Raw genomic sequence first — 12,765 nt, 5'->3', positions numbered from 1 at the left:
ATTTATGGGAGTGTAATGGGTTGATGTTACTGTTCCGCATCATCTGGCTGCTTCTTCAGTCCAAGCCTAATACAATGGAGGTGGGCCCACCGCGCCTTGATCTGGTCATAGCGTAGTGTTGGATGTTGAAGAGATGACCTACAGGGTTTACCTGTCCCTGATCTGTACCTAACTAACCCAGGGCCCAACCTATTGCATGCACCAAGGACCAAATCCTCCCACTGCACTAATGGCCAACCCAGCATGCACCAGGGACAACACTCCCCATGCATAGAGATAAAAGTTTTAAAACAAATACACGCATCAAATATATCAGATCAAAGTTTAGAAGTGAATAAATGAAATGCTAGGATAGACCAAGTAGAATGTGGTGATTGGTGATGGAAATTTATGGGAGTGTAATGGGTTGATGTTACTGTTCCGCATCATCTGGCTGCTTCTTCAGTCCAAGCCAGGAACTATGTAGTAGCACTGCAATGTTCGGCAGTGTGATGGCATCTGTTTGGAGTGAAAAGCAGCCATGCAGGTACAACTTTAATCAGGGATTGTTCTGTTCAATGCAAGGATGGGAAACCATTAGCAGAGTATCAAGCAAACTCAATATCATGCGCACAAATGTTATTTACTTACGGTGCATTCCTTATAATTATACAACATGGAGATGGAACATTTAATCTTTGGTGGTTATGTTCAATTCCTGTCTGCCATTCACAAATCGCTCTAGTATGCAACTTTTGAATACCAACTGTACTGTTCAAAATCGCTGTCTGCACCTTAGACATCAGATTTGTTTTGTTCACAACCCATTGCTGTGACGAAAACATCATAGCCATGGACCTCAAGCAACGTTTTCACAAGTATTTTGCACACATCTGTGCAATATTTGTTTTGTTTCCAGCCTGTTTAGACCAGAAACCGGAATTGTCATGGAATCACCAGCAGATCTCATTTCCCCCCCCCCCTGCCCTGCCCTGCCTAGTATCCCTCCAAGCCCAGGATGGAACGGAACACCTGTCATTATTTTGGCAAAACACTGCTGCAACCGTAGATTGCCACAATGTACTGCTCCCTTTTGGAGGACGGTGAAGGATGGGGAAACTTGACATGTTGACCTGGAATATCACACACACATAACACAGAACGTAGCTCACCATAGCTCACCCCCCCCCCCCTCCCACACACACACCGTACAAGGAACCATCCATTACGTGGCTGGCAGCTAAGAGAAACCACCCGTCAAAAAAACTCACACATTTATAGGGAGAAGGTGTAAACAAAAATGGCATGGAAGGTTGAAATTTCCCATTATGTAGTCCATAGCTGCTATTGATTTGACTTACAGGGTTCACAAAGTAGGTCTACCTCGACTAGTTATCTAGGCCATAATAACCTTGAACTTTGTATCGTTGTAAGCTGAATTATTGATTGATAGGTCCAACCTTCTCCCCCTTTGGCAGTCCAAGATGGTACAATTGCTGCAAATATTTCTTGCATGATCTGTCCTAAGTAGAGCCATGAACAGTGGAGAAGAGATGTAGACAGGGGTGGTGTATATGGGGTACTGCACACAAGAGTGGGAGTACTTAGCAAGAATCCATTCCAGCGACTCCTCGATTGGACAGTACACACCACTGGTGACTGTGGAGCACTCCAGAGGGCCTCAAGAGACAATCTACAAGTTGACACATAAGAATCAGACATGTTATACCTAAAGCCAGCGTAGACCAAAAGCGTATTGGCAAACACAGCAGGGTTGCATTCCAAGGTCTTTGAATAGGAGAGCCATGGGAGGGGGAGGGGTTTTTGCAGACTTGCCCCACACCCAAGTGCAACTCCCAATGGCAGCTAGGAGCACGTGAAAACTATATTCAGAATGAGTATTGCAGTCGCAGCTTGGATGCTATGTGCATCACAGTGAAGATCACGCGCAACAGAGTATCGCGACAGCAGCAGGTGCACAGTTAGCATGACAACCAGTGGATTCAAACTCATGAGGCAAGGCCCCAAGTCACCTGGTCAACGGGCCAGCAAGCGACAACTTTCACACTAAGGTTCAACTCTTTTTTATCTTAATATTTTTCTTCCTTTTAAGAATTGCACCCTATTGTACACGTATATTTGTTCTCGGAGACCCCCTTGATTTAGGCTTCGGCTTTTTTTTAAAACTCGAGTTCAACTCCAGTGACAGGAGTGCGCCCAAAAAGGTCAAACAGGCTGTAAGTTGTACCTTGCAGGCGGTAGGCTGGCACGGTGACCAGGTGACTGGTGTACGCAGGAGCACGTGACCGCTTGTTCAACCATGTTCGATTGGGAATAAAGGAGGAACGCTGCTGCAATGAACGCAGCATTCTTGGACGAAAACCAGTCGGCTCAGCGTCCAAAAGACTACAACATATGGGCCAATCGCGGTCATCCGTGCTTTTATAAGAACGACATAGCGCTTTTAGTGACCATTTGCATACAAATCCCCATCTAGTAGGGTGCAGTCACCCAGTTTCGGTGAGAGTGCGTGAGTTTGATCGGGAATAAAGGAGGAATGGAGCGTCTCAGCTTCCTCGGACCAAGACCATTCGACTCAGCACCCCGAAGACTACAACTGGTGAAAATTTGATTTTAGGCTTCCCCTTTCCCATTGATAATTTTGGTCACCAAAAACATGAAAAGACTACAGCTGTAGAATGCAGACAATCTGTGGGGGCAGGAAGTTAGATTTGTGAACAAGGTAATAATGGCCTACCAGTGCTGTTCGACATAATCACCAACACATGCACTAAAACCATCACACCAGCAGAAAACTGCACAGCAGACATCTACGTACCGTCAGGAGCATGATCTGACAGGAATCAGTGGTATCCAGGTATAGTGAAGTTGCGCATAAGTGACGATCATCAATGACCTACCGTGGGAAATCCTTGCACGTCTGTCTACTGCACCCACCTGGTGATGAGCATAGCTGGAGTGAAAACGCAAATGCACGAGAAACCCCAGAGAAGGAAATGAGGAGTTGATGGACAACAACAGGAGAATCCCTCGTGCAATAACATCCACGCTGGACTCAACATTTCTGTTCAAAAATATGTTGGAATCAGCAGGCAATCGATGTCCTATAAACAGCTGAAGTCCAGCAGGGATTCTAACTCATGACCTAGCAGTATTTTTTTATGACACTGTCGAAGTTACGGAACTTTCCCTGTAGAAAGTGGAAACGTTTCCTGTATGCAGTCCATGTTTTTGTCAGTTGGATTTTTGGAAAGATTAACTGTTCGCTTGATCCAGCAATCATGGACTGCGCTGGATAGCTTTAACTGTGTCTCAGAATTCAACTACTTCCTCCGTTAACAAAAACTTCGTGATGGATTTTGATGGATATGAAAACGCTTAGAACAGGTGAAGAAAAGTTAGTATCGACTGTAAATCACTGGATGAAGGTAGTTCAGCCTATGTACAGCGTCTGTACAAGAGAAATTGTTGGCGAAGCAGAAAGTTCAGTTTGCGTTGCTTTCGCTTGACTCATTTTTGACCCTGCGTCGCCGTCGTCATCTGCTGCACGCGAGTCGTCATCTCTCAGTTCTTGTTCAGCTCTTTTCAGCCTTGCTTCAGCTTCTTTGATCACACTTCGCTGAACTTTGGTGATGTCGCCGTCGTTCTAGTTAGCTGGCATTCAAGCTGCGTGGTTCGCCGCTGTGGCAATAACTCGTTTCCACCAGGGCGTCCTCAAAATATTTTACGACTTCCTGGTTTCACCTCCACTCTCCAGAACTACACAAAATGAGTAAAGGCACAGCCAAACTGATTCCATTTTCTCTGATGGATACTCCTGCCAGCACTGAACGGCACCGGCTTGCAAGTCCCTTCAATTCTCCTTAGCCACGAGACTCACGTCGGACTGCAGACTTCTAAAGAATGCATGGTCATCAGCATTCGAATCTGGGCTCTGTGCCGGTTGAGCTTGAATTCAGAATCATTTCATTGTGTTTGTGGGATCTGAGCAGCTCAGAACTTGCTCACTATGTGGGCTTGCTGCTCCGTTCTATCGCTCTCTATCACTCTCAAACTCAGTACTAGAGAGGCCAAGCAGCGCATAATGCCCTCGGAGAAGTGGAATATCAGTTTGGCTCGCCATGGCTGTCATCACCTTTGTTGCCACAGCGCAACCATCGATTCCGCTCGGCTTGTTGTGAAAGGTCGCTTTCCTTGCATCGCATCTCTTTCATGGCATGCCAGGGAAGGCCGAGAAAGTGATTTCGACTCAATTTATGGCAGTTTGTGCGCAAAACCAGTCCCTCAAAAATCCATCACAAAGTTTTTTTTAACAGAGGAAGTAGCCACAAGGACACAAGGAGAACAGTTTGCTGCGTTGGAGTCTTTCGCTCGCTGAACTGAAGCTAATGAAAATGATACCACCACCACCACCTAGTCAGTAGACATTTTGGTAGAACTTGACAGGGTTTGGGGGCCAGCTAGCTCTGGGCAAGGAAAGAAATTCGTGTGGCGCTAGACCTTTGGTACAAATACAAGTTTATAAAATGGTGTAGCACCAGTGTAGAACCTTCCAAGTTGGAAGGCTGCTGGTTTGCGCATTCTAGACGTGATGCAGCTCATCAGGTGGTTGAATGTCATGATCTAATCGGTCAGTTTTGTGCTAATTGTTGCACATTTTTGACTCAACAGTATTCTACTTATAACCGTTAGTGTTGGACAAAACGGATAACTTGTAAACTTTTGGTCCTCTTTTTTTAAATTTTAACCCTTGGCTCTCCATCCGAGTTTATGATTTCAACTTCTCGATTTTAACTTCTGCTTCAAGTCCGCGATGCAGCGTTCGGCCCTCATTCCAAATCGAACATGTGCTCATGTGTACACCAGTAACCTAGTCACCGTGCCTGCAGACTAAAACTTTCACACCAACGTTGAGCTCGAGTGACAGGAACGCGCCCAAACAGGCTGTAAGTTGTACCCTGCAGGCACAGCGACCAGGTGACTGGTGTATGCATGAGCACATGGATTATTCAATCATGTTCGATTGGGAATAAGGGCCGAGCGCTGCACTGCAGCCTTCTCGGACCAAAACCAAATCGACTCAGCATCCAAAAGACTACAATATATGAGTCTATCGCGGTCATCTGCTTTTATATAAGAACAAAATGGCATTGTTAGTGAAAATGCATACAAATTCCCATCTAAGGGCCCGGTCCCACATGCAGTGGCGGATCCGCTGGTGCGACAAGGTCTTGCGGGAGTGGTGTCGCACCTCTCCTGCGACAAAATGCTCGCGTGGTCTCACATGCTCACGCGTGCACGGCGAACGAAGCGAGCGCGCCTCTCTGACTTCCAAAAAATTCAGTGCAGCTCTCCTGCAACTCAAGCATGCTTTCACTTCGAAGTACGCGTGCACGTACTGATGGTGTACAGTCAGTACTGTGTCTGTGGACAGAACTGTTTCGTCCTTTGTGGACACATCAACGCAGCACTGATGTACTGTTGATGTAGATACTGGGTGTTGGACAGGTCGTTGTTTTTGTTGAGTATCAAGCATTAGCTACATGTCGTGGGTTCGGTATTGTTGACTTTGAGTCTTTGTTCTGTATACTATACTAGTAATCTGAAAGAATGGATTTTCCGTTGGGTAGAGGTCGATTGGCGAGACGTTGTCGACAGGCAATGGAGACCGCAGCGACATTTTGTTGCTGAATACTAGTACGAACTTGTTGAGCAGCACGTCGACGATAACCAATGGCAATGGTAACTGCTACAGATACTGGTAATAGTGGTACATGTATCGCTCTTGCTAGACCTACATCACAGTGGTCCGACTGCGTGGTTTTACATGATGGCCATGCTTGGCTGCTCACAGGTCCGGGATTTGGTCTTTGGCCGACGCCGCAGCCGTCGGTTTCAGCTTCTCGGCTATCCACCTATCGCTCCGTATCTCTCTTCATCCCTTGGCCAAACGAGTCTTGACTTCAACATACATGTACAACTGTAGCCGTAGCTGCTCTGACTAAAGTCAAACTGTCCACTTCATGATCGAAAATAAAATCGAACAACACAAATCGCTCACTATGTCAGAGTGTCGCAGGAGCGGAACTTCCGCAGGAGAGTATACGCTCCAAAAATTTTTGGAGTAGCGGATTTGAACTTTCTGCCACGGCGGAAGTTCCGCTACTCGCAGTTTCCATGGTGATACACGCTGTTGCGACACCGCTGCAGCGGATCCGCAACTCTCAAGTGCATGTGGGACCGGGCCGAAGTTACGTGCAAGTATGCTGTAGTTCTAAGACAACCCGTGGCCACTAGTAGTAGTAGTAGTAGTAGTAGTAGTAGTAGTAGTAGTAGTAGTAGTAGTAGCGAAGTAAATACATTCAATCAATCACTAGTAAAAACACCGGCCACCGTGAGCATCAATATTCCAAACCTTGTCGAAGGGCTCACAGAGTCAAACCTTGCAGTTCCATTGCGGCATGCCTCGTAGCAAAGGAGGAGGAGGCTCTGTGAATGTCAGCGGCTACTGTTGTGGTCCCGTTGTTGTACCCGATCCGTTCCAGGATCGGTTACCCATATGCATTCCCGTACTCTGTACATATATGGATCCTGGTTGTGCATCTTTTTCTTTTGTTGTTCTATGTAAATAAACTTTAGTTGTTGTCTGGGACTTGTGGAGTGAAGTTGATCTATGGAGTGCAGGAACTAACTTGATGTTCACTCAGGAACATTACATGGTGTCAGAAGTACCAGTTAGTCATGTCGTCTGCCAAATTTCCTGTACCTGCCCCGTTCGATTTCTCCACCCCAGAAGCATGGCCACTCTGGAAGACCCGTTTTGAACGCTTTAGTTCTTTGTCCAAATTGGACGAGGCGGACGGACAACGCCAAGTAGACACATTAGTTTACTCCATGGGAGCCGAAGCCGATCCAATCTTTGAGTCTCTATCTCTGTCCGCGGATGATAAGAAGAAACTCGACAAGGTACTGGAGGCCTTTGACAAGTATTTTCGCCCGGGTGTAAACGTAATCCACCAACGGACATTGTTTGAAAGGTGTGTCCAGAACCCAGGTGAATCCGTGGAAGAGTATGTGCGTCGTCTCCGTGCCGCAGCCAAATACTGCGCGTTTGACAAGTCTGATGAGCGTATCCGCGACAGGTTAGTGGCCCATATGACGAACCGAGAAGTTTCGAAGAAGCTACAGCTCGAGGATGACACTCAGCTGACACTCGAGACTGCCGTGAGCTTGGCACGCAAAACGGAGTCCGTAAACGCCGAGGTCGCCCAGCAAACGCCCCGGGTGAGCCAAGCTGCTCCAACTACCTCACCGCAACGGAAACACGGCAAGTCCCCTGCTTACGCAAGTTACGGATCGACGGGAAAGCGACCACAGGTCAAGTCCCAACGAGACTCGAGCAACAGTAAGAAGTGCTCGTGGTGTGGCTCCTCCAAAGACCACAAATGTCAGTGGACATACTCGTTCAGCGCCTACTCAATCAGCGCCTACTCGTTCAGCGCCTACTCGTTCAGCGCCTACTCGTACAGCGCCTACTCAATCAGCGCCTACTCAATCAGCGCCTACTCGTTCAGCGCCTACTCGTTCAGCGCCTACTCGTTCAGCGCCTACTCAATCAGCGCCTACTCGTTCAGCGCCTACTCGTACAGCGCCGTCAGATTCTTCTTCAGCTGGATATAATATTATTAGACCGGCAACGTTATGTTCCTCGTCCTCTTCTCCAGCAGGCGGCACTCGCGAATCGTCAAGCACAGCTACCACATCAACACCTAACCCATCACGTTCAACAGGCGTTGAAGACTTTGTACATGTGGATGTCTATACTCGGTCTGATGGAACTAAAGTGTCGGTGGCTATACGCGTTCCAATGGTACGTATGTGAGTGGGTATACTCGCTCAACACCTGCAAATTCTTCTTCAGCTGGATATATTCAACCAGCAACGCTACGCCCAACGCTACACCTGGTTTAAGACCGGCTCAACAAGCACCGTGCAAATGGACGACTGACCTGGCAGAGGCTCTTCCCGCCCAGCACGCCAGCATAATGCAGTGGCGGCACCCCGAAGACTACAACTGGTGAAAATTTGATTTTAATCTTTGCTTTTAAAGCTCATTTCTGAATAATCGGTCTGGAGTGGTTTGAACAGTTTGGTTCTAGCAAGTTGCCTTCAGGGTGCACCAGCCTTTTCTGTCTTGGCTCGCCAGCTATTATATCAATGAACTAGTAATTTTCACCATTCTGTAGCACATCCTATCGATCACAGCTATTGTGCTCTACAGCATTGTTCTTCAAGATTCTGAGCTTTCTGTTTGTCTTTCTCTTTATCATCATCCTGGATGGCACAAGTGAAGTAGGCATCCCCGCTTACATCGCGATAGTGCTTATAATAATAATAATAATTTTAAAGCTCATAGCTGTACTGATGGGGCTTTTTTCTATATTCTTTTTTTACTATGTTCACATAACCAGCTCGAAAAGGATAAGTAAAGACAATGGTACAGAGACTAGGATAAACGTGACAACTAATGAGCAGGCGCTGCACCGAGACGCAGCAGTGATGGTGGGGCATCGATGACTCTGGCGACCTGAGGTCTCGGCGTCACGGCCACAAACACGCAGCAAAAGCAATGAAAAAAGAAGATAGCTTATATGGCCGAAACAGCTTGCTGTCTACAACATTGGGTAGGACAGTGACTGCATACTGGGGATCCAACTACACTATCTATACTGATGGGGCCTTTATGGCTGAAACAGCTTGCTGTCTACAATATTGGGTAGGACAGTGACTGCCTACCGGGAATACAACTACACTATCTATAGATGCTGTAGGGGCATACCGTCCGACTGTTTCAGGATTTAGACTGCATACCTGACTCCCGACTGCCTACCGAGTCTAACACATATGTTAGGTACCCCCTCCCGTACCTTTTCTAGCTGGCCTGCATGCACTTGCGTACGCACCTTTTGTCTCCTTTTGCTCCGTTGGCCTGGGTAGCTACTTGCGCGCCCATATTTGCCATAGCTACCCAGGCCCTTTATCTTGCCGTTCAGACTTGATCTCTCTCTCTCTTTCCTCACTCGTCAATAATCACAATGTAGTCGTTTCGTTCGTCTTGGTCTCTTGTCTCGTCGTCTATAATAAATGTCGTTCCCCCAACCTACCTGTTCCCGTTGTAATGTCTGGATATGTCGTCAGTCGTCCTGTTTCGAACTCAACACATATACACCACGAAGCTGCCTACCTGTGCACACTGAGTGACAGATGGCTCACAAACACGGCCGCCAGTGAGAGAGCGTGTCATTGCAGTCCTGCATCCTGGAATACACTCTCCCATGCCCATGTGGTCATTGGAAGGGAACAAAGAGAGAAATGCAGAACATTAGGATTCTGTGATACCAAACAAGCATTACACTCATCCAGCTGAAAAGGACATCTGCAACTAATAGATCATCCACAAAAGTACGTGAACTACAGGGAAAGTACATAAGAGAGCTAGCACAGGATGTCGCAACCACAATGGATCATGGCGAACATTGAATTGGCAGAATTTCGTTGCACTATTTGTTGCTTTGAAGCCAGGATTCACAACCTTCTCAGAAGATGGTGAAAACTTATATTGCCATGGAGTTATCGCCCATACAGCTCATGCAGTTACCAAGTTTCCCTCCTTCTTATGAGTATTCCTATGTTAATCAATTAGTTCTGATTGGAATTTTAGCCATACCGTAGTTCCGCGCATATAAGCCCATGGGCTAATATACGAAATAATGCATTTTCCGGGGGAAAAAATCAGTAATAATGGTTCGTTTTTTAGCCCTGGGCCTATATTCGAATTTTGAAGGCAGCTGGCACGTCAAAAAGTACAAGTCCATGCGCGGTTGTCCGCCTACTGTAGGTACCGGTGCTGGTAATGTAGTCTGCACTGACATGCTGTACTACGGTGTCTGGGTCTGTTTATTAGCCCATGGGCCTATAAACGGAGGTGGGCTTATATGCGGATATAGGCCCATGGGCTTATATGCGCGTAACTACGGTAGTTCTTATTAAAGGGGAAGTTAAGGCAAAAATTAAAATTTCACCAGTTGTAGTCTTCGGGGTGCTGAGTCGAATGGTCGTGGTCCGAGGAAGCTGAGACGCTCCCTTCCTACTTGAATCCCAATCGAACTCGCGCACTTCCACCGAAACTGGGTGACTGCGCCCTACTAGATGGGGATTTGTATGCAAAATGTCACTAAAAGCGCCTTTTCGTTCTTATAAAAGCACGGATGACCGCGATTGGCCCATATGTTGTAGTCTTTTGGACGCTGAGTCGACTGGTTTTGGTCCGAAAAGGCTGCGATGCAGCGTTCCTCATTTATTCCCAATCGAACATGGTTGAAGAAGCGGTCACGTGCTCCTGCGTACACCAGTCACCTGGTCACCGTGCCTGCAGGGTACAACTTACTAGCCTGTTTGACCTTTTTTGGGTGCAGTCCTGTCACTCGAGTTGAACTCGAGTTCAACCTTCGTGTGAAAGTTGCCACCTGCTGGCGTGGTGACCAGGTGATTTGGGCACCCAGAACCACGTGACCGCTTCTTCAACCATGTTCGATTGGGAATAAAGGAGGAACGCTGCATCGCAGCCTTTTCCGACCAAAACCAGTCGACTCAGCGTCCAAAAGACTACAACATATGGGCCAATCGCGGTCATCCGTGCTTTTATAAGAACGAAATGGCGCTTTTAGTGACATTTTGCATACAAATCCCCATCTAGTAGGGCGCAGTCACCCAGTTTCGGTGGAAGTGCGCGAGTTCGATTGGTATTCAAGTAGGAAGGGAGCGTCTCAGCTTCCTCGGACCACGACCATTCAACTCAGCACCCCGAAGACTACAACTGGTGAAATTTTAATTTTTGCCTTAACTTCCCCTTTAACTTCAGCAGTATTTAACTGTATGGTTAGTTCGAATAGCAGTTTTAGCAACAAAATTTAATATGGATTAGGTCAGCTCCAGCGAATCTATCTGCTGGAAATCAGCAGCATTTACTTCACTGTTTGGCGTATATTGTAGTTTTAGGTTCAGGTTATGTTTCTGCCGAAGATCAGCAGCATTCTAAACTTATTAGCTCGGTTTATAAAAGAATTAGCTTTTAGATAAGGATATTACTGTTCAGTGGAGTATCCATCAACATTACAGTAAAGGTACTCTCGATATTAGGTTTAGAAATTAGTCAGTTTAGTGGTGATTATTGGAAAATCATGAAAAGCAGATAAAAGAAATAAAATGATAAAAAAGCAAACATTTAGCACATTTTACAGGCTCCTGATTTCGGTTGATCTATGTCATTATCCTAACTACTGGCATGCACCTGGAAATCCGGTCGTGGGTCAAGCGGCCCCAGGGCGCTGGCCATGAAGCCGTGAGTACGCATACGAACAACATAATTATGCACTGCATGCAACGTTCTGTACACACTGAGGGCGCCGGCCCTAGTCATTCGACCGGATTTCCAGGACCACGACAGGAGATACTGAACCATAAACACCAAGCAATAGCAGAAGGAATCATACCCCCCCCCCCCCCCCCCCTCACACACACACACAACACATGCATAAGCTGTATGGACAGATAGGTCCCAAGGTGGAGCAACAAACCGTCGCTAGGTTTCTGAAACAGCGCCACGATATAGTCGAACAAATCTCTTTTTTATGAGAGGCAATACCAGCAGTGCGAAAGGAGTTGTAAGAGCGCACATCCTGTGCTGTCTTCCCAAATGGAAATAGATAGGCTTGAGTGGAAACTCATAAAGCTACAGCTTCATGACCCAGATCCTATTTGGCGTCGATGCCAGAAACGCAAAATGCAGCTAGGAAGGAGCAGTGAAAACACGAACAAAGGCATTGTAGTAAAACTGATCCAACATGGGTACTGTACCTGAACGAAAGGAGAGCACCCCTTCCAGCGACGGATACCTTGAGTTCCAAAGGTTCTGGCCGCAAAACATCCGGACGGTACGACAGCGTAGCAGTTGTTTGTGACCGACAAGGTGATATGAGTGGCGCACCCGCAGGGCAATCCCAGTGTCCGCAATAGCTAGCGGTACACAGCAACATGTTTTCCTACAAAACAACAGAAATAACGCTTGTTAGTAGATAATCGTGTGCTTGTTGAACTGCTAGTTGGCAAGAGTGAGGGAGAAAGTGGAGATGCATCCTATTCACGATTCAATAAGGTGGTCAACTAGGACACCAGAATCCCCTTACGACATAAGAGGGATAGTCAACAAAGGAAATTCTTACCTCTTGGGAAATGTAAAAAGATGCAGCCAGAAGTTTGCCGCCGTCACACCGCGCATGCGCATCAAGCCTCTTGATACACTCCTTGGCTGCAAAGAAAAAGAGAAAGACAACAGAAGACAACGCTGAATCATCACAGGACAGTGTTTTATTTTTACAGCGGACCCACACGAAGACGCCACATGTTGTTATGCGGGCAGGAGTGTTCCTATAAAGCGTAAAGAAGGTTGGCGAGGAATACACAACACGTGGTGAAAGAGATGAAGGCCAAAATGTACCTTCTTCGCTTCCCGTGGCGCTCCAGTTGAGAAACCTGCACACGATAGTCGGAATCCTTCAGAAATAAGTCTCTCGACTACATCTTATCTTTGCTCTGTATACACCTATCAAATGCTGGCCGGCTTTACAGTGTCTCGGATTTGCCTCAAAGAAAGCAAACGGAGAAGAAGGACATCACGTCCTTCCTTCCAAACAACAACGAAGAATG

General features: G+C 46.8%; 2 long non-coding RNA genes across 2 annotated transcripts; both read right to left on the bottom strand.

Moving 5' to 3' along the window:
- Positions 1–1,197: 1,197 nt before the first annotated feature.
- On the bottom strand, positions 1,198–10,065 carry LOC135806942 (uncharacterized). Its single transcript, XR_010551360.1, has 3 exons — positions 9,245–10,065; positions 2,819–2,953; positions 1,198–1,672 (listed from the first exon to the last, which is right to left on the bottom strand). It is a non-coding gene; the product is annotated as an uncharacterized LOC135806942 (long non-coding RNA).
- Positions 10,066–11,975: 1,910 nt separating this feature from the next.
- LOC135806941 (uncharacterized) lies at positions 11,976–12,765 on the bottom strand. The gene is made up of 3 exons (XR_010551359.1): positions 12,557–12,765; positions 12,282–12,367; positions 11,976–12,101 (listed from the first exon to the last, which is right to left on the bottom strand). It is a non-coding gene; the product is annotated as an uncharacterized LOC135806941 (long non-coding RNA).

The sequence above is a fragment of the Sycon ciliatum genome, chromosome 1 (assembly GCF_964019385.1).
Source record: "Sycon ciliatum chromosome 1, ocSycCili1.1, whole genome shotgun sequence".
NCBI classification, from domain to species: domain Eukaryota; kingdom Metazoa; phylum Porifera; class Calcarea; order Leucosolenida; family Sycettidae; genus Sycon; species Sycon ciliatum.
This window is presented reverse-complemented; position numbering and strand designations above follow the sequence as displayed.